Below are 23,013 nucleotides of genomic sequence, written 5' to 3'. Positions count from 1 at the left end.
GCCACTCCTCTTAAAGAATGAGGTTTTAGAGTAGCTTAAGAATAGTTAGCTTTCATCCTGTTTCTTTGATTTCTAAAAAATTGTTCTTTGTTTTTTGGGGTTTTTTTAGCTCACAAAAGAAGTTCCAGGTTATGGCTATAACAACAAACTCATCTTGGCAATATCTGTGACTGTAGTAGTAATGATTTTGATTATAGTTTTCTGTCTCGTTGAGGTAAGAACAACCATTAATTCAGATTTCCAGAAAATCTTTTGTCTTTATAATAGATTCAGAATTTACAAACTTAAAATCAAAGCCACTTTCTCACTTACTACTACTTGGCATTCCTCTTCTGTCTGACAGGCTGACATGTACTTCGTTCTTTTATTGCAAAGTATATTCTGGGGATTTTTATTTTTTTTTATTTTATTTTTTTAAAGAGAAGCAATTCTTTTTTTTTTAAGATTTTATTTATTCATGAGAGAGACAGAGGCACAGGGAGAGGGAGAAGCAGGCTCCATGCAAGGAGCCTGATGTGGGACTTGATCCTGGGTACCCAGGATCACACCCTGGGCTGCAGGCAGTGCTAAACCACTGCGCCACCGGGGCTGCCCTATTCTGGGGATTTTTAAAGGAACTTTCCTTTGCCAGGAGATTTATGGATTATAAACAAGGCAACAAGCCATTAGACTGTTTTGGGACATTAGGTTTAAGAAGGCCAAGTTAACATGATAGTAACATTTCTTCAACTCAAAATTCTGTTGGTTAGATGTACTCACCAGTCACTTTCAGACTACCACTGATTTCTTTCCTTGGCTGAAATGATGAGAGATAGTATCCACCCTCATGGAGCTATATCAGTCATCCTGGAAAAAAGGACATGGCTTAAAGATAAAAATATCATCTTGTTGATTAATTAGATTTACTCAGCAGCTTTTTCCACACACTGAATTATGTGAGTAGTTTTGGTTAAACCACTGTAGCTAAAATCCTGCATCAGGCTACTCCAAAGCATGTCATGTTTATAGTCACCTGTTCCTGGAGGTTGCCTGTTTACCTTTTCTTCAATTCCATAATGACTTGGCACTGGTTTTTGCCAAGCATAGGAAGAAGAATTTTCCCTATCCAATGACATGCCCACAACCCTGGGAGGACAATATTACCATCCCTCTTTCATACATAAAAGGGGATCAGCTTAAGGCTCCAGTGGCAAAACCCAAAGCAGAACCCAGTTTCACTTAACTGCAAATCCTGTGCTCTTATTCCACTGTTCTGTCTCCTTAAAGATGAAAACACTGGCCAGCATTTGAAACACTGAAATTCAGTGGAAGCCACTGAAAGGATTAATATATTCAATATGAAAAGAGTTTTATCAGTCACCAGAAGATGACCAACAATCCAAGGGTGAAGGGGGTGAGACTACAAGAAATGGGAGATGTTTTGACTCTGTCACCATATATGCGAGTTCTTTCCTTGTGGCCTATGCGATGTGGGTCTTGTTAGCGAGGCCTTTGTTGCCTTTATACTGTCTTCTTCTATACTTATATTTGTTATAAGTTATATTTTTCAACCTGTATAGAATCTGTTTTGTTTTTAGGTATGGTTGACGTAGGGGATCTAACATTTTCCCCCTACAGAAAGATCCAGTTACTTTAAAGTCTTTTACTGAATGGTTCATTCTTTCTGAACAGATCTAAAATACTATTCTTTTTTTTTGTAAGATTTTTTTTATTCATGAGACACACACACACAGAGACAGAGACACAGGCAGAGAGAAAAGCAGGCTCGTCTCAGGGAGCCCAATGTGGGACTTGATCCCCAGACCCGGGTTCACCCTGTGAGTCAAAGGCAGATGCTCTACCACTCAGCCACCCAGGCATCTCTAAAATATTTTACTTATCTGGACTCTATCAGTCCAGTTTCCTTTCCCATATCACACTATATACTTAATTCCAATTGCTTTATAATAACCTATTTTGATGTCTGGTAGAGTTAAGCTCATGCTCTTTGACCTCCTTTTTCATACATTTCATAGCTAGACTTGCATATCCCTTTACCAAATGTCAGCTGGCCAGTTTTTATTTTAAAAAAAGAAAAACTATCTTAGGATTTGAATAGGATTGCATTGAGTTTGAGGAGAATTGACATCTTTGCAATATTCTAGGAACATGGTATCATCATGTATTCATTTCTTAAAGTCCTTCAGAAGAGTTTTAATATTTTCATCTCAAAGGTCTTCCCCATTCTTCACTCTAAGTTTATTCCTAGGTACTTTATGTCTTTTATTGATATTTTTAAATATTTTTTAAAGATTTTATTAATTTATTCATGAGACACACAGAGAGAGAGGCAGAGACACAGGCAGAGGGAGAAGCAGGCTCCATGCTGGGAGCCCGATGTGGGAGTCGATCCCAGGATCCAGGATCACACCCTGGGCTGAAGGCAGGCGCTAAACCATTGAGTCACCGAGGTGTCCTTCCTTTTATTGATATTATAAATGGAACCATTCTTCCATTGTTAATTATTTGTGGAACGTAAGAAATCTACTGCATTTTGCATGTTGAGCTCTTGATTTTGTGTCTAGCCATCTTACTGAATTCTCACAGCACTTCCAGTAAAATTTATTTTTCGATTTTTTTAAAGACTTTATTTATTCATGAGAGACACAGAGAGAGAAGCAGAGACACAGGCAGAGGAAGAAGCAGGGCCCATTTAGGGACCCTGATGTGGGACCCTGGGCAGAGGCAGGCACTCAACTGCTGAGCCACCCAGGCATCCCACTACAGTAAAATTTAAGTTGACTCTCTTGGGCCTTTTAGGTTGTCCATAATTTCATATGCAAATATGTTTTGTTTCTTCCTTTCCAATACTTAATTTTTCCTATTGCATTGAGATGCCTGGAATCTTTAAAAGAAGTTTTTTCCTATTGCTTTGATTAGGACCTCTTCAACGTGATGAATAGTAACAGGAATAATAGGCATTCTACTCTTGTCCTTGACTTTATTTTTTTTTAATTTTTTTTGTTAACTTTTATTTATTTATGATAGTCACAGAGAGAGAGAGAGAGAGGCAGAGACACAGGCAGAGGGAGAAGCAGGCTCCATGCACTGGGAGCCCGACGTGGGACTCGATCCCGGGTCTCCAGGATCGCGCCCTGGGCCAGAGGCAGGCGCTAAACCACTGCGCCACCCAGGGATCCCTTGTCCTTGACTTTAAAACAATGTTGCTATTTACGTTTCTGGTAGATACTTTTCTTACTTCTAAGAAGTTTTATTAGGAATTACCTGTTGGATGTCATCTAAAACAGTCAATAAAAAAAAAAACAATAAAAAAAATAAAATAAAACAGTCAATAAAATGTATTGCCAGCTGCACACAAGATCCCAAGTGGACTATGGAAGAGTCAAAGGACTACTAAAGAAATAGAATTCATGCCCTCAAAAAAGGCTGAATAAGACTTAAATTACAAAGGAATGAATACAGATTTGGAGGCATGGTCATTGAGATGGGTACCTGTGATATGTTTTGTTCCAAAACAGATTTATTCTCATAGAGCAGCACCAGTGGAAGATGAAGAAGGAGGCTCAAGGTAAATTGGCAATTATTAAAGCAGAATTTCAGAACTAGATTTTAGAACTCCTATTTCACTCCCCTTGTTTTACACCCAGGAAACTCCCAAGGCAGAAAGAATATTGATTTGGTCTAATGCTTTGCCTGGATCCAGCCAAATTAGCTTCCCAGACAAATCTGAGTTAGAATGGAACTGACACAGAGCATCTACTGTCACTACTCCTTTAAAGAAAAAGGGCGGAGAGGGGTTGTGGATGCACCTGTTCCTGCTGGTAGTGACCATCAGGCCTGGCTACAGAGTCTTGGGCTAAGAGGGCAAGTCTTCAAGGCTGATGGAAGGCAGAAAAATAGGACTCCTTCCTGTAAAGTGGCAGGAAAACTTCCCTCCTCCTCCTGGTTTTTGATCCACCACTCTCTATTCCCTTTGTCCAGACTCCACAGACTGTTAACTGGGAGAGCCCTTAGGTAATAGTTTGTCTCTTCCTTTTATAATAAGGAAATGGAGAAGAAAGGGAAGGTAAATTGCCCCATGGGCATACACTGCTACTGAGTGTCAGAAGATGGTTCCTTTCCAGAGGGGCACTTCTCCTCTGATTATACTGTTCTTGGGCTGCGAGCTACATTTTATGTCACAACTCCGTACATACATACTGTCAAGACATAAGCAGGCTTTTAAAAATATTTTTTAATTTCTTCATGAGAGACGCAGAGAGAGAAGCAGAGAGATAGAGGGATAAGCAGGCTCCTCTCACGGAGCCTAATGTGGAGTCGATCCCCAGACCAGAACCACGCACGCCCAGAGCCAAAGGCATTACTCAACTGCTGAGCCACCTGGGCGTGCCAACATAAGCAGTTTCTAAGACAAACTTACTATACACTCTGATTTTTTGTATGTTGTTTGTATTCAAAATAATATTTTGTGTTTTAGCGCTGGCTGTGACCTTCCTCACTCACTCATTAGCCACAGCCTGCAGTGAGAAAGTCAGGGAGTTAGGTAACTTTGTTGGTTGGCCTTGTGCATTTATTTGGTGTGAATCAACTTGTAGGATAAAGCAGCTAGGAAAATAGAAACACCTCTCTCTCCTCCTCCCCAGCAAATGATGCCTATGAGACAAAGTCCAAAGGGGACCAAAGTAAACTGCTTCTGGAGAGAGTAAGGTGCTTCTGTGTTAGAGTTGCACAGTTTGTTCACTCCACGAGGGCACTCGGCCAAGGGCCCAGGTGAGCAGGATGAAAATCTTGCTTATACTCAATGCCAACCCACATACAAAGGCCCCCCCAGAGAAATTGTGGGGCCATTATGGACAGACATGGGAAAATTCTGGAAGTGTAGTGGAGAGCATGCATGGATTATTTTCAGGATCCCAGGTCTGTAGTGATTTTGCTTCCTGTGTTTATGGACTGAGATGTCCTAATAGGACCAGAGATACACAATTGTGACAGGTATGGGAAATGGCGTGAGTCACTAATTGTCTGCATATGTGTTTCCTACAAGGCTCTTCTTTAATTCTCTGCTGCATAAGAGATGTTCAATCGAACGTGAGAGTCAGGTAAGTCTGAGGAAAATAAATTCCCATGGCTGGAGAAAGCAGGGAAATGCAGAACTAACACTGTCATTTCTGTTTTCTAGGAGGGTTTTTTCTGGAGAAGGTGGCCACTTTGGCTTCGGGACATGTACAGACCTCTCAATGCCACACGGAAGAAAAACATGGCACAGAAGCTACACGACAGGGATTCTTCTGATGAGGATGAGATTTTCAACAAGGAACCAGGGTACTTGATTGGGGACAATTTATACTTCTTTTCTAAAATGAGTTAATTAGAAAAGTTTAATTGTTCCTTTACAGAGTTAAAGGCATTCTTCTTCCTTTTTGCAGAGAGAAAGGTGATACCCCAGCAGAGAAGCCTCAGGCTGCAGATTCAGCTGTGGGAGACCTGGGTGAGGAGAGTGACAGTGAACTCCACACTGTCATTGTCCTCAAGTGACCTTGTACTGCCTCAGGCTGTCTATAAAGCTTATTTTCTTTTTCTTTTTATTAAAAAATTATTTTTCATTGGTGTTCAATTTGCCAACATATAGAATAACACCCAGGGCTCATCCCATCAAGTGCCCCCATCAGTTCCCATCACCCCCCGCCCCCTCCCCTTCCACTACTCCTAGTTCTTTTCCCAGAGTTAGGAGTCTCTTATGTTCTGTATCCCTTTCTGATATTTCCCACTCATTTTTTCTCCTTTCCCCTTTATTCCCTTTCACTATTTTTTGTATTCCCCAAATGAATGAGACCATATAATGTTTGTGCTTTCCGATTGACTTATTTCGCTCCCCTTAATACCCTCCAGTTCCATGCATGTCGGAGCAAATGGTAGGTATTTGTCGTTTCTAATGGCTGAGTAATATTCCATTGTATACATAGACCACATCTTCTTTATCCATTCAAATTTTGATGGACAAGGTTCCTTCCACACTTTGGCTATTGTGGACATTGCTGCTATAAACATCAGGGTGCAGGTGTCCTGGCGTTTCATTGCATCTGTATCTTTGGGGTAAATCCCCAGCAGTGCAATTGCTGCGTCGTAGGGCAGATCTATTTTTAACTCTTTGAGGATCCTCCACACAGTTTTCCAGAGTGTCTGTACTAGTTCATATTCCCACCATAAAATTTATTTTCTGATATTGGCTTCTCAGCACTGCTTGTAAAATACCTATTTTTCTCATTTAAAAATGTATAAATTAATAACCAATTCTAGCCATGTGGTAAGGAATTAAAATGGAAATAAACATGTATATACAGGTAACAGGGGCCATTGGTGAGAGGAACAGGCCTGATGCTAGAATCCCTTGTGGGAGACTGTACTTCCACAAGAGGCAGTCCACGTAAGAAAGGATAAATAGGGGTGTCTTCCCCTTATTTCCCCAATAATCAGTGTCTGAAAACTAGAAAACGTAGCTCCAGGTGTACAGACTATTAAATCAATTGGCAGTTTATTCTGGTGCTCTCTCCCCTGGTTCACCAAATACAAGTTATTCACAACATGCTTGACCTGCCCATAGAAGATCATCTCTTTCTGGCCCCCTTGTAAGATTTTGAGCGTTAACAGAATATTTGGATCATTGAGCCTAGGTCCACAGTAGGGCTAAGGCCTCTTTTTCTTCCCAAACGCTCAAACTCATGCACAAAATATGTGCCCCGTCTTGGCATAGGGGGTTCTTCATTCTAACAAGCTATAGATAATTCACATTGGGGTATTTTGTTTCTTTTCTTAAAAAAAAAAATCCCAACACTTGGATAGCTAGCACGGAGGGGCTGGAGGGCTAGGGTAAAGAAAAATGTGTGAGGGTGGTAATTACCCAAGACTGCCCTCCTCACTCCTTTATTTCAGAAAATATATTGGTGGTGCCACTTACCCATTCTCATGGACCACCCCACTAGCCTCTCCTGACTCCACTGAGGGTCCGATGTGTGCTACCAGGCTCTCTCCCAACGCCACCCACCACCAAACCTACTACTGCCTTCCTCAATCAACACAGATAATGAAGCACAGGGATAATGAAGCGCAATCTGTGGAAGAAGCACAACTCCCTCCACTTCTGGGATGCCGGGGTGGCTCAGATGGTTAAGCATCCATCCCTTGGTATCAGCTCTGGTCATAATGTCTTACAAGGAATGGCTGCTCACCACTGTGGGGCTAGCAGTGGTGAATGTCAGGTTACTCTACCACAGCTGCTTTCCATACATTCAAAGCTGTTCCTGCCACTCAAAAGTCAGTACACTTCGGGAACCCACTGCTGAAGTCCCTGCAGCCCTCCATGATCCCAAACCTGTGACTGGCAACAAGGAGCCCCAACATGCAGCCTGCCCATCTGCTACTGCAGAGGAGGAAAGAATGGTTTCCACCTCCTTTTCACCTCCTAGATTTCACACAGGTACGTTTTATTGGCAGAACTCTGCTGTCAAGGGAATCTGTGAAATGTGGTTTGTGGGCTTCTAGCACCTGCAGAGAAAGGGATAGAAGTGGGTAGCAAGAGCCAACCAATACTATCTGACAAATGGGTGGGTGTTCAAGTCTTTCTAAAACGAAGGTGTTGTCTCCATGGAGTAGTAACATGGTGGAGAGCTGGCTAAGTCAGAAACACAAAAGGTGTCCTTCTAGCTGGGCAGTAGGTTAAGGTACCAGATACTGGATGCCAATCACATGCAGTCATCTCCAGAAGTGACTGGAGAAGCACTTGGAGTTGATTCTTAGCTTGGCCTCCAGAACGTTCTCACTGGAATGAAAGCTGCATGGACTAATGGCAATGAGGTATCTGAGAAAACATAGCCTCCATTCAAAAGGGCTGCCAGAGGAAACGGTGCCCATAGGGAAACAGTTTCTAAAAATGTGGCCTCGTGGGGATCCCTGGGTGGCTCAGTGGTTGAGCGCCTGCCTTGGGCCCAGGGCATGATCCTGGAGTCCTGGGATCGAGTCCCGCATCAGGCTCCCTGCATGAAGCCAGCTTCTCCCTCTGCCTGTGTCTCTGCCTCTCTCTGTGTGTGTCTCATGAATAAATAAAATCTTTTTTAAAAAATGTGGCCTTTGGACCTCTAAACTTAAACATCCTTGGGATGATTATTTCAAAGGCTGATCCTGAAAAATAAGCAAATTAATTTTAAAAGCTGATCCTGAACATCTCCCCTGTCAAAAACAAACCAAACCAGGTACTCCTTAAAGTGGTCCAGACAGATTTCCATAGTAATAGAATATTGCTGTGGCACAGGGAAAAGGGTTCATCGTGAACGGAACTCAACTGGGGCAAGTGCAGAGGTGACTGAGTATTGCACAGGGAGATTGAGGGACTAGGGAAGGGAATAAGTAGGGGCTTCATAGTCAGAAGTGAGAGATTACAGAAGGCAGGAAAGGGGGTTAGCCCATATGGAACCATCTGGATTTGCTAACTGGCACTCACCAAGGCTAGACTCCTTCTCTCTCACAGAAGCTGGGACACAGGGGCCCTATCTTCAGGTGGTGGCTGCAATAAGCAGCAAATTCTTTAGACAGCCTTGAGTTTCAGGGGCAGGCACTTAGGGGACACTGGGGTCTTACTAGGGCAGGGCTCAGGAGCTGCTCAAAACTCTGTTAGCCTTTGTTCAAGGCTTCCCGGGCTTCAGGAACGTGGGCCCCGCCCCGCGGCTCCTCCCGCCCCGCCATTGGCTCCGCGGGCCGGGGGCGGGGCCGAGCGCCCACCCGCGGGGATGGCTTCAGGCGCCCCGAGCGCAGTTTCCGGGTGTCGGTGGCGGAGAGGCCGGCGCGTCGGGTCAGAGGCGCAGAGGCTGCAGCGGCCAGGAGCGACCCCCGCCCCCTCCCCGCTCCCTCTGGTGACCCCGGGGTCAGGGGGCGGGGGGGAGGGGCGGCGGGGTTGAGATGCGAAAGGGCAGCGGGCGCAGTCCCTGGTCCCAGCCCCCTGGTTCCTTTGCGCCGTCCTGCTTCAGGACCCTTTGCCTTCCCCGTTCCAGCCCCGCACCCTGCCCCCTCGGAGCCGAGCCTTCAGCCCGCACAGCCCCTGCTGACCGCCCCCTCCATCTTCTCCCGACGGGGACCCGCGCCCAGCATGTACCCCCACCCCTCACCTCTGGTGTTGCTGCTGCAGCCACACTCTTGAGCCCTGGTAGTCCAGTTCCAACCCCGAGCGCAGACACATCCTCCTCCGCCCTCTGAAGCATCACGTCCTCACCCCTCAGCCCCTGTGGCAATCCCGGTGCTCCACGCCAACCTCCTCTGAGCCCCACCGCCTTGGCTTTCCCCTTTTCTGACTCAGCTTTCTTATCCCAGTCCCCCAAGGTCTGCTCAGCCCTAACACCCCACCTCCACCCACCCTTATTCAATGCCTGCCATCCAAGCGGATGCCCTGCTGAGCTCACCCCTTCTTGATAGCTCTGATCTCAGCCCTATCCCAAGTCTTCGATGCATCTTCTTGTCCACACGGACTCAACCCCTCACTTCCCAGCCCACCACATACTTTCTTTCCACCTCCAACCATCCTTCATCTTTGCTAAACTGCCCCTGACTCTTGCCGCCCCAGTTCCTACCACCCCAACCCAATCTTCTTAAAATGAGGCCTCCTTGCCCCCATCTCTTCCTCTCAGCTCTGTGCCCATTCTTCCCTTAATGCGGTCCCCATGTGATCTGAACACTTAGTGCAGTCTCTTGAGAGCCCCACCTGCTGCCCCCCAACAGCCAATCCAGGTGCTTTTTCAGAGCCGGATAGTTACTGAGTAGCTCGATTGGTACAGGGCCTCAGATGGTAAGTAAGTGTGGAGGAGTAGAGATCTATGTCCCGTGGGTCAAGAGGTTTTCCTGAATGTCTGGTCTCCTGCACCTGTCCTCAAGGATTGGGTTTCTAGCATTCATATTATGTTACTTGTGTTGGCTGCTGCAATGGTACCTTATCATCCAAATACCTGGAAGGTGAGGGATGGCTACTCATTCAGCCTGGGACAGTGGAAGCTTATCGCTTCCTTTTGGACTGTAACCTGTAGAACCTCAGGGGGTTGCACTATGTGGGGTTGGCTGTGGTCACAGACCCATGCCCATGGAGGTTTTCCTGGCATTTTGAGACGACCCTTCCCCGGGGCTCCTTCCAGCCAGAGCTGATTGCAAGTTAGTCCCAGTACTGAACACAGGGAACACAGTACTAGACATGATGTTACATGTTGTGAAGAGTGTAGGTGAGTGGATCCTGGGGAAGCTGATGGGTAGGTGGCTGTGGAGGCTTTTGAATTGCTTCCTCTTTTTGTAGGTGCTGGATCGTTGAGTTTTGACCATTTTGATTGCCCTTGAACTGAGAGAGCCAAGTTCCCCCAGAGTAGCTAGACATTCTTGAGGCACCCAGGCCCATTTCTTTACATTTATAATTTATAATTTCCTGGGCTTTTTGGATACACATCCCCTCTAAGTTCTGGTGATCAGGCCCCAAGGGATTGGTTGTTTGACAGTAACTGTAAAGGGCCCCAAAGAGGACCCATTGTCTTTGCTTGCCATTTATAGTCTCACTTCTTTGAAAATTGAATGCCTGTCTACCTTCAGTATCCATCCGTAAAGGTGTCTATCCTCTTGCCTTTCTTCTGCTTCCTGATCTCCCTCTCTCCTCCATCACCCTCCTCCTTCAGCTCAAAAACCCTAAAAAAAAAAAAAACCCTCTTCTAAAAACCTAAAAACCTAAAACCCTCTTCTCCCTATTTGAAGGGCTATGTCTGGCTTTTGTGGAAAGCAGATTCAACATATCGAAGGGAAATGAAAACGCAGATGGCAGCTTCGACTACGGCATCTTCCAGATCTACAGGCATTTCTGCTGCAAGGATTACCGGAGTCACTCAGAAAACATTTGCCACGAGGACTGTAAAGGTCTGGCCAGTGTCTCAGGGTGGAAAAGCTCTACTCACAGGACTTCTCTTCCTATTCGACGTCTGGGAGTGTCCCCAGAGGGACTGCCCATGGAGTCCAGAAATGTTTTTGCTGAGCAGAGGACTTGACAAGTGGCTGTAGTGCCCATCCACTTAACAGATTCTTTGGTGTACAGGATCTAGAAAAGCTCTGCATAGTTAATAGCAGAGCAGGAGCAACAGCAGCAACCAACATTTCTTGAGAGTGTGTCATATACTAAGCACTTTACCTGCAGAGCCCATTTCACCCACCGTTTCATGTGATGGAAACTATTATGATGCCCACTTTACAGATGAGCAAACTGAGGCTCATAGAACCAGTGCCGAATACCAGGCTGGTGGCCCTGAAGGCTCCACTCTAACCATCAAGTAATAACTTTGGCCAATGTCTGATTAAAGGCCAAGTGCAAACTGCCCACCTCAGAGCCTCTCCAGGAGGCTCCATAGGTCCATGACATGGACCTTCTGTCCTCTTTCATACTCTGATTCATATCCCGAGACTCTTCATCTGAAGAGCCTCCCTGATCAGGCAAGATTTACCCTGGTCTCTATGCTGCCTGTTTTGACATCTCCTTTCCCTATAAACCCTCAATCTTGGCATGAACTACCATCTGCTCTGACTAGGAAGTATGGGGGTAAACAGTTGTCCTGTCCCTCCTGGCCCACCCCCGGCCACTCCCTGTCGCGATTGTGGGGATGTCTAAATAGGCCTCTGGGAGGGAGGCTTTGCCTAATCTGGAAATACTCAGCCCCTGGGGGGTACATGCCAGCGCAGGAGCAAGCCTTCTCTGCCTCACTCTTAGTCCTCTGTTCTCACAGGTGCTCTCTCTCTCTCTCTCTCTCTCTCTCTCTCTCTTCCTTCCAAACATACTGAGCCCCAATCTTCTCTCAGCCATCAGCTGTGCAAAAAAGATTGTGTCTGGTGCAGGGGGTATGAAGAACTGGTGGGGAGGACACTGTGGGACTAAGGTAGCAGCCAGAGCCCTGGGAAAGTTGTAGTGACAGAGAAAGGCACAGTAGGCAAGGACTAGACCCTTTTATAGCTTTGAAAAATGTGGGAGAGTGGCAGGGCTTGGAACTCTGACTTACAATACCCAGGACCTGGGTCTTTTTCTGATGTACTAAAATTATTTTCGAAGGGGGCGTCTGGGTGGCTCAGTCAGTTGAGCGTCCAACTCTTGATTTCCACTCAGGTCATGATCTCACAGTCATGGACCAAGTCCCGAGTCAGGCTCCACACTCAGCACAGAGTGTGCTTGGGATTTCCCCTCTCCCTCTGACCCTCACCCGTTAGGGCTGTGTCATTCTCTCTCTCTCTCTCTCAAAATAAATAAATAAACAAATAAATATTTGGGCGCCTGGGTGGCTCAGTGGTTGATCATCTGCCTTCAGCTCAGGTGGTGATCCCCAGGGCCTGGGATCGAATCCCACATCAGGGAGCCTGCTTCTCCCTCTGACCATGTCTCTGTCTCTCTCTGTGTGTCTCACATGAATAAATTAAATCTTAAAAAAAATAGATCTTTAAAAAATAAATAAATAAATAAAACTCTTTGGATGCAGTAACAAAGTAATTCAAGTGAGTTGAGGGAGCTGTTTCCTGAGGGCACAAGGTGTCTCACTGAGCTTACACAGGTGCAGCTAGATCTCAGAAGGTAGTGGAAGCAGAGCTGGAAAGTGTCAGCCAGCTTTTCCTGGCAAGTTTCTGCCTCCTGGTGCATTTGCTTCAGTACTTTCTTGGTAGAGAGCAGCATTCTCTGCTCCACATTCCACAGCACACACTCTGGCTGCCCCAAGTGGATGGGCTAATGTCCTGAGCAGCAACAGAGACTGCCTAGGCTTAGTCCCTGTCCAAGTACCTGGGATAAAGAACCTGATTGGTTCAGTTTGGAGGCAGATCCCTGCTTGGTTCCATCAGCTGGAGGCCTAGGAGCAATTGAGCTATACTGTCATGGTTGCCACAGGGTCCCCTCTCGCTAATTGGCAGCAACATTTTCTGTAAATGTAAATGCTCCTGTCAGCATTTGTCCACGATGGTGGACATTAGGATGTTTACTTTTCTGAGCTTCAAACTGGATATACACAGAATACAACTGGCTGTATGTACAACTGGCCAGTTGACTACAACTGGCCTCCAGGCGTCTGTGAAGATGGAGGGAGTTAAGTGCCTTGCCTACTCTAGAAACACCACGCAGAAGGGACATTGATGGCTATTAGGGCTGACCTGTTCTGGAGGGAGAGTCACTGGTTGCACCTGAGATTGATTATTTATTTATTTACCTTTTATTTATTTAGAAACTCTCAGCCTTATACAATGGTGCTCTCCTACATCAGAGGAAGAGAAGGATTTGAAAATGCTGAAGCATATCGGGTGGGGGAAGTAGAGGACAAAGACCAGAGATAGGAGAAATTTAAGGGACGAAGCAGAGGGCCGGGGGGACAAAGCAGAGAGCTAGGAATGAAGGGGATTCTGAGCACTGCTCTAAGATCTGGGTCATGTAGCTGCAGAAGGAGGTTACTGAGTAGTAAAAACAAGAACCAATCTGTTTTCTCTCCACAGGGTAGCATGGAGGTTGCACTGTGCAGGCCGGCCACTCTCCTACTGGATGACAGGATGTTTCTTGGGATGAGACAGGACACAGGGCTGTGGTAGAGTCATTCCAGAGCTCCTCTTCTCACTCAGGAATTCATTTCTCCTTCCTCTTGCCTCTGCTTCATGTTATTTTCTTTCCTTCTCTTTTAGGAATAATCCTGACCGGATCCCCCAGGAATAAATGATTGTCTCGGGCTTCCTCCTTGTACCTGTCTGGACCCAGGCCTCTGGTTCTGACTCTCATTTGCAAACCAAGAGGACCACAATGAAGAAGTTGTTATATTTGGATAATTATTAAAGCATTCCTTGTGCAAAGGATGTGTTGATTTATTCACTTTTAATTCTAGATATATTCCAGTACCTAATCGTAGAGTGTGGCAGGCACTCGAAGAAGGAAAATAAACCACAACTATTGTTCTTGAGGTGTTTATAAGCTACCCAGAGAAGCGGAGACATACTCAACTAATGGGTATAATACAATTAATACAATGGATAATGAGATGGGTAATAGAAATCTACAATTTTTGGTTTAAAACAGTATCAGGATCCCGGTTATTCCTCCAAAGCCAACTATTTTCAAAGTAAAAGAAGATTCCCAAGAAGATAATGGGTGGGCTACGGGTCTTGTATATTGAGGTGGAGAAAGTCGTGCTGGCTGGGGTCAGGAGATGGTGCCAGGTGCCAATGCTTTGGGTGTGCTTTCAGAGAATGGGCTAAAATCTAGATGTTTAAGAAAATAAAGGCATCTTTCTTTGGGATCTGAATGTGCTAATGTGGAGTAAAACGTGCATAAGGACAATGCAAAGACAGAAAAGGAGCCATTGGAGGATTGTCCTGCACATAGCTAACAACACTGACTTAACTGTCCCACTTGGGCCACTGATATCGCTACTTCTGGGCCTTCACTTGGATTTCACAGACCAGTAAAACATCAACAAAGTTGGAAAAAATTCCAACTTTTTATTTTAAAGCTCAGGTAAAAGCACTCATTAAAACTATCCTCTATCAGCAAGTCTTCATAAAACATTATTGTAGCATGAAAAATAAAGGTCATATTTTTAGGATAAAAAAATGGGATAGATTTTGTTTTATATATATATGTGTGTGTGTGTGTGTGTGTGTGTGTGTGTGTGTGTGTAAATCCTGATTATATGGTCCTTTTCTTGTTTTGCAAAGCCGTGAAGACTTCATTAAAGGCCAGCTCCAGTCTGAAAACCACTGTTTAGAAACCCCAGGACATTTTTTTTTTAAGATTTTAAGAATTTATTTATTCATGAGAGACACACAGAGAGAGGCAGAGAGACAGGCAGAGGGAGAAACAGGCTCCCTGCAAGGAGCCTGATGTGGGACTCAATCCTGCACCCCAGGATCACACCCTGAGCCTAGGGCAGATGTTCAACCATTGAGCCACCCAGGCGTCCCTCATGAAAGCACTAAGCCAAAGTATTGTCTTTTTAGTGATCATTGCCCACAGGGAGTTGAGAAATCTAAAAAATTTTTTAAGGATTTTATTTATTGATTCATCAGAGACACACAGAGAGAGGCAGAGACATAGGCAGAGGGAGAAGCAGGCTCCCCCAGGGGAGCCCGAGGTGGGATGGATCCTGGCATCCCGGGATCACGCCCTAGCCCTAGCGGAAGGAAACCCCCAACCACTGAGCCAGCCAGGCCACAGGAGCAATCTAAATGTTTAAAGGTCAGTAGGTAACCACTAACTGCTTAGTACTCTAAATCTTCTCTGGCAGTGCCGCTGACGCCAGTCGCTGTAGAGATGACCGTACCCTGGGATCCTGGAAGCTCACCCTTTGGACTCTACCCTAAAAATACACTTGAAGAGAAGAAGGAAACTCTAGGACTCTGGCGCGGTGGGGCTGCGGGAGGGAAGTCGAGTTAGAGACCCGCCCAGAGTGGGGGGCCAGGGCGGGCGGGGGCGGGGCGGTCCCCTCCCCACTCCCGCCGAGCCGGCCCCGCCCCCCGGCCCCGCCTCTCTTGAAGAAGCGCGGGGGCACCTTGGAGCAGTGACCGGAGGGTGGCGGAGTCGGTCTCTTGCGCTTCCCACCGACAGTGATAAAACCTTGCTGGTGTGGGAGCTAAGTTCCGGACCCTTGGCCGGCCGAGGCCTTGCCCGTGAGCCGAGCCAGGATGGAGCGGGGAGGGAGAAGGCCGCCCCCTCGGTGACCCGGAGCCCTGGAGACTGGCCTTAGCCGCTCAGGCGCTTTGTAGGCTCCGCTGAGAGGCACCCGGGCTCTAGAGGGGACCTCGGCGGTCTCCCAGCCCCAGGAGATGTTTGAGGGGCAGCGCTCCACAGCCAGCGCCTGTTGCCTTCTAATGCTTTTCGAATCTTAGGGTTCCAGAGGAAAACCTGTTCGTGAAGTGAGAAGTGCAGAGGCTTTAGGGAATATGAGGGAACGGGCAGTTTTGGCTTCTGGGCGTGAAATTTCTTGTGCGTATTTGGTGTGGGACCACCCCGCAGTGCTCTGTTCACAGCATTCTCCCAGCTCTGCCTTCTGTATTCCGGAGGAGTCTTTCCAAAGGCGGCCGTGGCCCGCCCTGGTTTCTGTGCCATCATCAAGCTTTATTCAGCAAGGGATGCTCACAGAGCACAACAGGCATGTCAGGAGAAGCATCTGTTTCAGAATTCTCCAGTGAAGGTGGGTCAAGTAGGAAATTCCTAACTCCGCTGGTACAAAGTGCTGAATTCTGTGATAACAGACTAGCACTCACAGAGCACTCCTGATTTACAGGATGCTTCCAGGTGCATTGCTACATCGATCCTCTGGTTTCCTTGGGAGGCTGTGGTGGTTTTGTGTTACTTGTTTTCCTTTTTTTTTAGACGAAGAAACTCGAACTCAGGATAGTTAAGTGACTTACTTAGGGTTCATGACAACAACTGGAAGCTAGAGATCAAACCCCAATTGATGTTAAATCCCTGTGTCCGGGATCCCCGGGTGGCTCAGCGGTTTAGCGCCTGCGTTGTCCCAGGGCGTGATCCTGGAGTCCCACATCGGGCGCCCTGCATGGAGCCTGCTTCTCCCTCTGCTTGTGTCTGTTTTTCTCTCTTTGTCTCTCTCATGAATAAATAAATAAAATCCTTTCTTAAAAAAAATAATGAATCCCGTGTCATTTTCTGCTGCCTCTTAATTTAGGAAATCTTCACAAGAAGAGTGTTGCTTATATTTACTATTATGTGAATTTATTTTTTTTTATTTTATTTATTCATTTGAAAGAGAATGAGACCATGAGAGGGAGAAGCAGACTCTCTGCTGAGGAGGGAGCCTGATGCAGGCAGGACTTGATCCCAAGACCCTGGGATCACAACCTGAGCCGAAGGCAGGTGCCCAACCCTCTGAGCCATCCAGGCACCCTCTTTATTTATTTAACACAGAGCCGTGGGTTATTACTCCTGCTTTCCAGAACTGTTATCCAGTTTACTTATGTGTTCTTTAATACTTTGGCAACTACACATAGTTCCTGGTTGGGCTTTTTGTTGTTGTTTTTTGCCTTTTATAAATACAGAAAAAAGAATAATGTCTTAAATAAAATAAATCAAGGAAAGGTCTAAGACACCTGAGAACGTTTTTCAGTAGCATGAAGAAAATTGGTTGGCAAGCTTATCCAAGGTGACAGCTATCTCTCCAACTCGGGGGCTCAGGGCCCTTCTGAAGCTTCCTTGTTGTCCAGAACAGCTCCACTATGCCTCACTATTAGCCTCCCCAGCAGCTCTCAACATTTAAAAGTTTGTCTTCATTTTTCCTTCCCAGCAGGCAGCTTCAGCTAGAGAAAGTAGTTTCATTTTCTTATCACTCATTCTTTCATTCACTCCCTCAATCAACAACAGAATGTACTTGGTTCTAGGAATGAGAAAAGAATAAGATATGGTTCCGTCAAGCACTTAAGGAGCTTATAAACTAGTGATAGAGAAGGATGCAGGAACAAACAGTGAAGAATTAATAGGGCAGCCCTGGTGGCTTAGTGGCTTAGCGCCACCAGCATGAAGCTCCCTGCATGGAGCCTGCTTCTCCCTCTGTCTCTCTCTGTGTCTCTAAGAAATAAATAAATAAACTTTAAAAAAAAGAATTAATAGTGCTGGGACACGTAGGTGGCTCAGTGGTTAAGCTTAGGGCGTGATCTGGTGGTTGTGGGATCCAGTGCTTCATCGGGCTCCCCAAGGGAGCCTGCTTCTCCCTCTGCTTATGTCTCTTCCTCTCTCTGTGTGTCTCTCATGAATAAATAAAACTTTAAAAAAATTAAAAAACAATAGTGCTATGACTTTATTTGCATTATTTAAATATTTATGAATGTGTTAATATACTACATCCTGCCTAAAGTTGACATAGGCATTAAGACAAAACTAGTGGATATAAGAAATTCACCGCAGAATGTAAGTTATTTAGAGAGTTAACACTGGAGGCATTTGCCTTCTCAAAGGAGCTATTTAATGCAAATAACCTCTAATTGTTTCATTGCTTATAAAATTTATACAAGTATGTATATTCCTTGTTCTAACAGGTTGCTAACTTGGGGAGAGGAGTGTTGCAGATTAAGGTCCTTTGTCCGTGTTAGGTCCATCTTGTCTGCTCTTCAGGTTGTGTTCTCAGACAGGAGCTACAGGATGGGACAACAAAAACAATTTACTTCCTTTGCTCACCTACAACCCTATCATTTGCTTCTGGAGGGCTTCCTTGCTTTCATCATCACTCTCACCACTAGAGGTGAAGGAAATCTTCCAATTAATCAGAGGCCCTAGAAATGATGCAGAAAAGTACTGTAGCTTAAAAATGATAAATAACATTCATTTAGGGCTTACTATGAGCTCATTGCTTACAATGTTGTTCCCTATTCAATCTTCACAATCAGTTCATGAAATAGGTATTGATAACTCTCGGGTGTATCCAAAACTAGCCTATGTGGCAGGTTGTGACACTTGTCGGTCTCTCTCTCCTGTCTTTAGCTTCATCTTGGCACCAAACATAAAGCGGTTCAACATCAGGCCCTGGCCCTAAACAGCTCCCAATGCCAAGAATTGGCAAATTATTATTTTGGTTTCAATGGATGGTCAAAAAGGATCACCAAGGCAAACTTTATAGATTTTCTTTGACTAATCCGACTCACTTCAACACTGAAATATTGGACATTAGAGAAGAGAGAACTGGGAGTGGGGAGATGTGAGAGTCCTCCAAGTGGAAGGACCTGAACATTGGCCTGCCACCTAAAATTAATAATACTCTCAATGATTTGGGTGGTGGTGTCCATAATTTTCACCAATATTTCTAGGGTGTAGAATAAAAAGCAATTGTCTATATCTAATAGTTCATTTGCAAGTCTTACTTGATTTTGAAGCTATAGGATACTTCAACTGTTAGCTAGGTTTGCTGGAGTTTAGTTTTTATTTCTAATAACAAAACATCTTGAGATCCTAGGAAGGACCTTTAATTGAAAATCCCAACAGCTTCAGGATCTTTCTGACCTTGAAGAAAGGGAAAATGAAGATACCATGGAACCCCTTCAGAAGGAGAGCCTGAAATTCTTCTGTGCTTTAGAGGTGGTGTTGCCATCCTTTGAGGGCAAGAGTCTTGGAGTTGGCATGGTCGAGGAGCCTTTGGGTAAGCTGCAGGAAGGTCTGTTTACAGTGGAGGTAGAGTGGAGTGGAGGTAGAATCTTTCTAAAACTCATCTTTTCAGATATATCATCAAGTCTTTCCCCTTGCTGAGCTACTAAAGCCTTGGGTGGAGTGGAGTTTTTCTGTCCTACAATACAGTTGTTTTGTTTTGTTTTGTTTTTTTTTCATAGGCAATACCTGAAAGAACCTTTAGGTTTAAAATTCAAACCTGACTTTCTGCCAAGAAGTCTAGGAAGAGGGAAGTAATATTTTTCCTATTTGTGGTAAAGAATTTGCCTTGTGCTAAAATAGTCTTAGTCCTTCAGGTGATCCCTGGGTGGCACAGCGGTTTGGCGCCTGCCTTTGGCCCAGGGCGCGATCATGGAGACCCGGGATCGAGTCCCACATCAGGCTCCCGGTGCATGGAGCCTGCTTCTCCCTCTGCCTATGTCTCTGCCTCTCTCACTCTCTCTCTCTCTCTGTGACTATCATAAAAAAATTAAAAAAAAATAGTCCTAGTCCTTCAAATACAGATCTCTTGTAGCCTTCAATTATGCCAGCAAAATTATCAACTAAAGATTTAAATAAACTCTTGTGTAAATATTCATTCCTTTGCCTCCTATAAAAGGGCTGCTGTGTAAAGAAACAAATACAGAATCCTAGAAAAGGTATTCCGATTGATACTGTTTTTTTCCCAGAGTTCATAGCACTTCAGCTCTGGGTTGTTTGTCTTTGAAGATTTTATTTATTTATTTATTTATTTATTTATTTATTTATTTATTTATGAGAGACACACACACACAGAGGGCAGAGACATAGGCAGAGGGAGAAGCAGGCTTCATGCAAGGAGCCCAATGTCGGAGTAGATCCCGGGGATCCCAGGATCATGCCCTGGGCTGAAGGCAGACACTTAACGCCTGAGCCACCCAGGTGTCCCTAGGCTTAGGGTTTTAAGGCAGGGACAGGGCTGTTACAAATAGGGTCCTGTGGATGATGCTTAGGAAGAGACCAGGTCATGTGCACTAACACCCAATGTTCCTTACTGTGTGATTCCAGCCCTTGATGCACAGGAGAGTAGGTAGGCTCTGTAGAAGTAGAGTTTCAACTTGTCCATTTGAAATCTGTGATGTGAGATTTGTGCCACCTTTTTGGCTTGCATCTCCCTTTTGGTACTTCAGGAACTTCTGGGAGAGATCAGGGCAGTAAGAATGTGCCCTTCCAGGGTACACCTACAGCAGAGCCATTCCACCAAACTCTTGTGTTATGCCTGCCCTTAGTTGCTAGGATAATGATCTAAGAATCATGGATGCACTTTCCTTTTAAAACATACAACAAAAAAAAATCAGTTATCTTTCAGCTATAAATTTAAGTTCATTTGTTTTGTTTGGATTTACAGCCTTTATCATTTCTGATGAAAAGGAAAACAACCCAGAAGCTTCCTATAAAGAAGGCTATGTCTGATGCATTCCAGAAACTGTTGGTTGCGGTTTTAGGTAAGACTTGCTTGATTGTTCTTTTTTTCTTTTTCTTTTTTTTTTTTTTTTGTCCTTAAAGTACTTCATGTTCCTTGAGCAAATTAACTCATTTTGAAAAGTTAGTTGATGAAAACACTTCATTTTCTTTTATTCACCAAATGCTTCCAAAGCGGCAGTCTCAAATTTGTTCTTTGTTGTATGTGTGAGACAAATGACAGAAAATATTTTTGTCCCAGTGTAGAGATATACAGTGACTTGCCTCCACATAGGAAGTGTTTGACCCAATCTTCTTTCTTGTTTGCTTGCCCATAACACAAAGTAGTGATATAGTGATTAGAAGCTTTGGGTATCTGTTGTCCATGTCTGTCTCTAGATTTATTATGCAATTTTGGGTTTTAGAGTCAAATTCGTAGGTATTTATTCTTGCTAGGCTGCTATTTCTTTATCTGCAAAGTAAGATAATGCAACTTACATCATGGGGAAGATTGTAAGAGTAAAGGAGGTGAATATAAAAAGGTTAGAACTATCCCTGGAACATGGTAAGCAGACAAAACATGTCAACTTCTTATCATTATTGTTTTCCTCTTGGAGAATTTATCAGATTAAGTTTTTTGAATCAGTTCGGTTTCAGTTTTTGTTTCTGGCACTGACATATTGAGTAAATATGATTTTGATGTAATGATCAACCATGTTTTTGTGAACCTTGAAAGTGGTCATCCTATTGAATAGTGTTGATTGTATTCCCTATTGAGTTCTACAGTGCTGTGAATCTTACAGGCTGTGCTCAAAGGAAATTTTACTTTTTTAATATTATTTTATTTATTTATTTTCTTAGAGAAGGAGGCAGGGGAGGAGTCGAGGGAGAGGAAGAGAGAGCTAATCTTCAGCAGGCTCCACGTCCAGCATGGACTCCAATGTGGGGCTTAGTCTTACAATCCTGAGATCATGACCTAAGCTACCCAGGAGCCCTTTTTTTTGTTTTCTCTTTTTTTTTTTGTGGGTTTTTTTTGCCAATTTTATAATTAGTAGAGAGTCCCCAAATAGTTGCTCCCCTGCTTCAGAGCTCTGAGTCTTCAATACTAAGAAATCCGAGCAGCCCTGGTGGCTCAGAAGTTTGGTGCCACCTTCTGCCCAGAGCCTGATCCTGGAGACCTGAGAACCAGTCCCAGGTCGAGCTCCCTGAATGGCACCTGCTTCTCCATCTACCTGTGTCGCTGCCTCTGTCTCTCTCTCTCCTCTCTCTCTCTCTCTCTCTCTCTCAAATAAATAAAATCTTTTAAAAAAAGACTAAGAAATCCTAGCTAAGTATTAGAAGCTTTATTTGCTTGTAAGAATTGACCCTGACCCTGTATTAGTCAACGGTTTCCAGCTTGGGCAGGTCTTCCAGTGAAGACTGACTTCCGTAGTCATCAGATGGAATCTCCATTAGCTGTCAACTCTGACTGACAACCTTTAAGAACCAAACTAAACGTCTGGGTTGTTGGCCTCACCCTAATATGCCAACCCTCGCCCTAATATGCTGTGGTATCCTTAGACACATTCAAAACTCCTTAGGCTAAAAAGTCTTGTAGCTCTACTTTGCCTTAAGGGAAATTGTATTGTCTATAAGGTACATAGGCCTGTTTCTGCCAGTAAAGTGTTCAGATGCATGCCCGCCCCCTCTCCAAAGTATTCTATATTGTATCTGCAAGGAGAGGAAAACTCCAGCTGGATTGAAAGCAGCAGGGAAGCGATCATTTCAAAAGGTTTCCAGAATAGAAGAATGGTGGTTGCCAGGGGCTGGGCTGTGGGTGGGATGGGGAGTTATTGTCGAATGGACACAGAGTCTCAGTTTGGGTTCATGAAAGGAAAAATGTTCTGGAAATGGTTGCACAACAATGTGAATGTACTTAATGCCACTGAACTATACCCTTAAAAATAGTTATTACGAGAGACAGGGTCACAGATTTAGAAAGATACTTAATCCAGCCTCAAGATTGGTGTTGAATTAGGTAACACCTAGAAATCTCTTGAAGATACGTACATTTATGTTTGTATCTGCACATCTATCTGTATCTTTGTAGGTAGATAGGTAAATAGAGACATGTTTTGGTGGGGAGGGGAAGATATGCTTTGGAGAGGGGATCTGGACAAACTGCTTTTATTATTTATTTTTTTTTTAAATTTTTATTTATTTATGATAGTCACAGAGAGGGAGGCAGAGACTCAGGCAGAGGGAGAAGCAGGCTCCATGCACCGGGAGCCCGATGTGGGACTCGATCCCGGGTCTCCAGGATCGCGCCCTGGGCCAAAGGCAGGCGCCAAACCGCTGCGCCACCCAGGGATGCCCGACAAACTGCTTTTAAATGTATTCTGGAAAAAAATCTAAGGATATATAGGAAT

General features: G+C 44.7%; 1 long non-coding RNA gene across 5 annotated transcripts in view; it reads right to left on the bottom strand.

The window, feature by feature from the left end:
- The window catches only part of LOC112912515 (uncharacterized), a 58,351-nt gene that overhangs the window by 14,140 nt on the left and 21,198 nt on the right, over positions 1-23,013 (bottom strand). For 3 of the 5 annotated variants that reach the window (XR_011999170.1, XR_011999168.1, XR_011999172.1), the window contains one exon: positions 20,665-21,077. This is a non-coding gene — a long non-coding RNA (uncharacterized lncRNA). Of the gene's footprint in view, positions 1-759; positions 847-16,839; positions 18,163-20,664; positions 21,078-23,013 lie in introns of those variants that run through there. The other 2 variants (XR_011999171.1, XR_011999169.1) reach the window with 2 other exon arrangements.

This window comes from Vulpes vulpes, unplaced genomic scaffold, assembly GCF_048418805.1.
Source record: "Vulpes vulpes isolate BD-2025 unplaced genomic scaffold, VulVul3 u000000689, whole genome shotgun sequence".
NCBI lineage: Eukaryota > Metazoa > Chordata > Mammalia > Carnivora > Canidae > Vulpes > Vulpes vulpes.
This window is presented reverse-complemented; position numbering and strand designations above follow the sequence as displayed.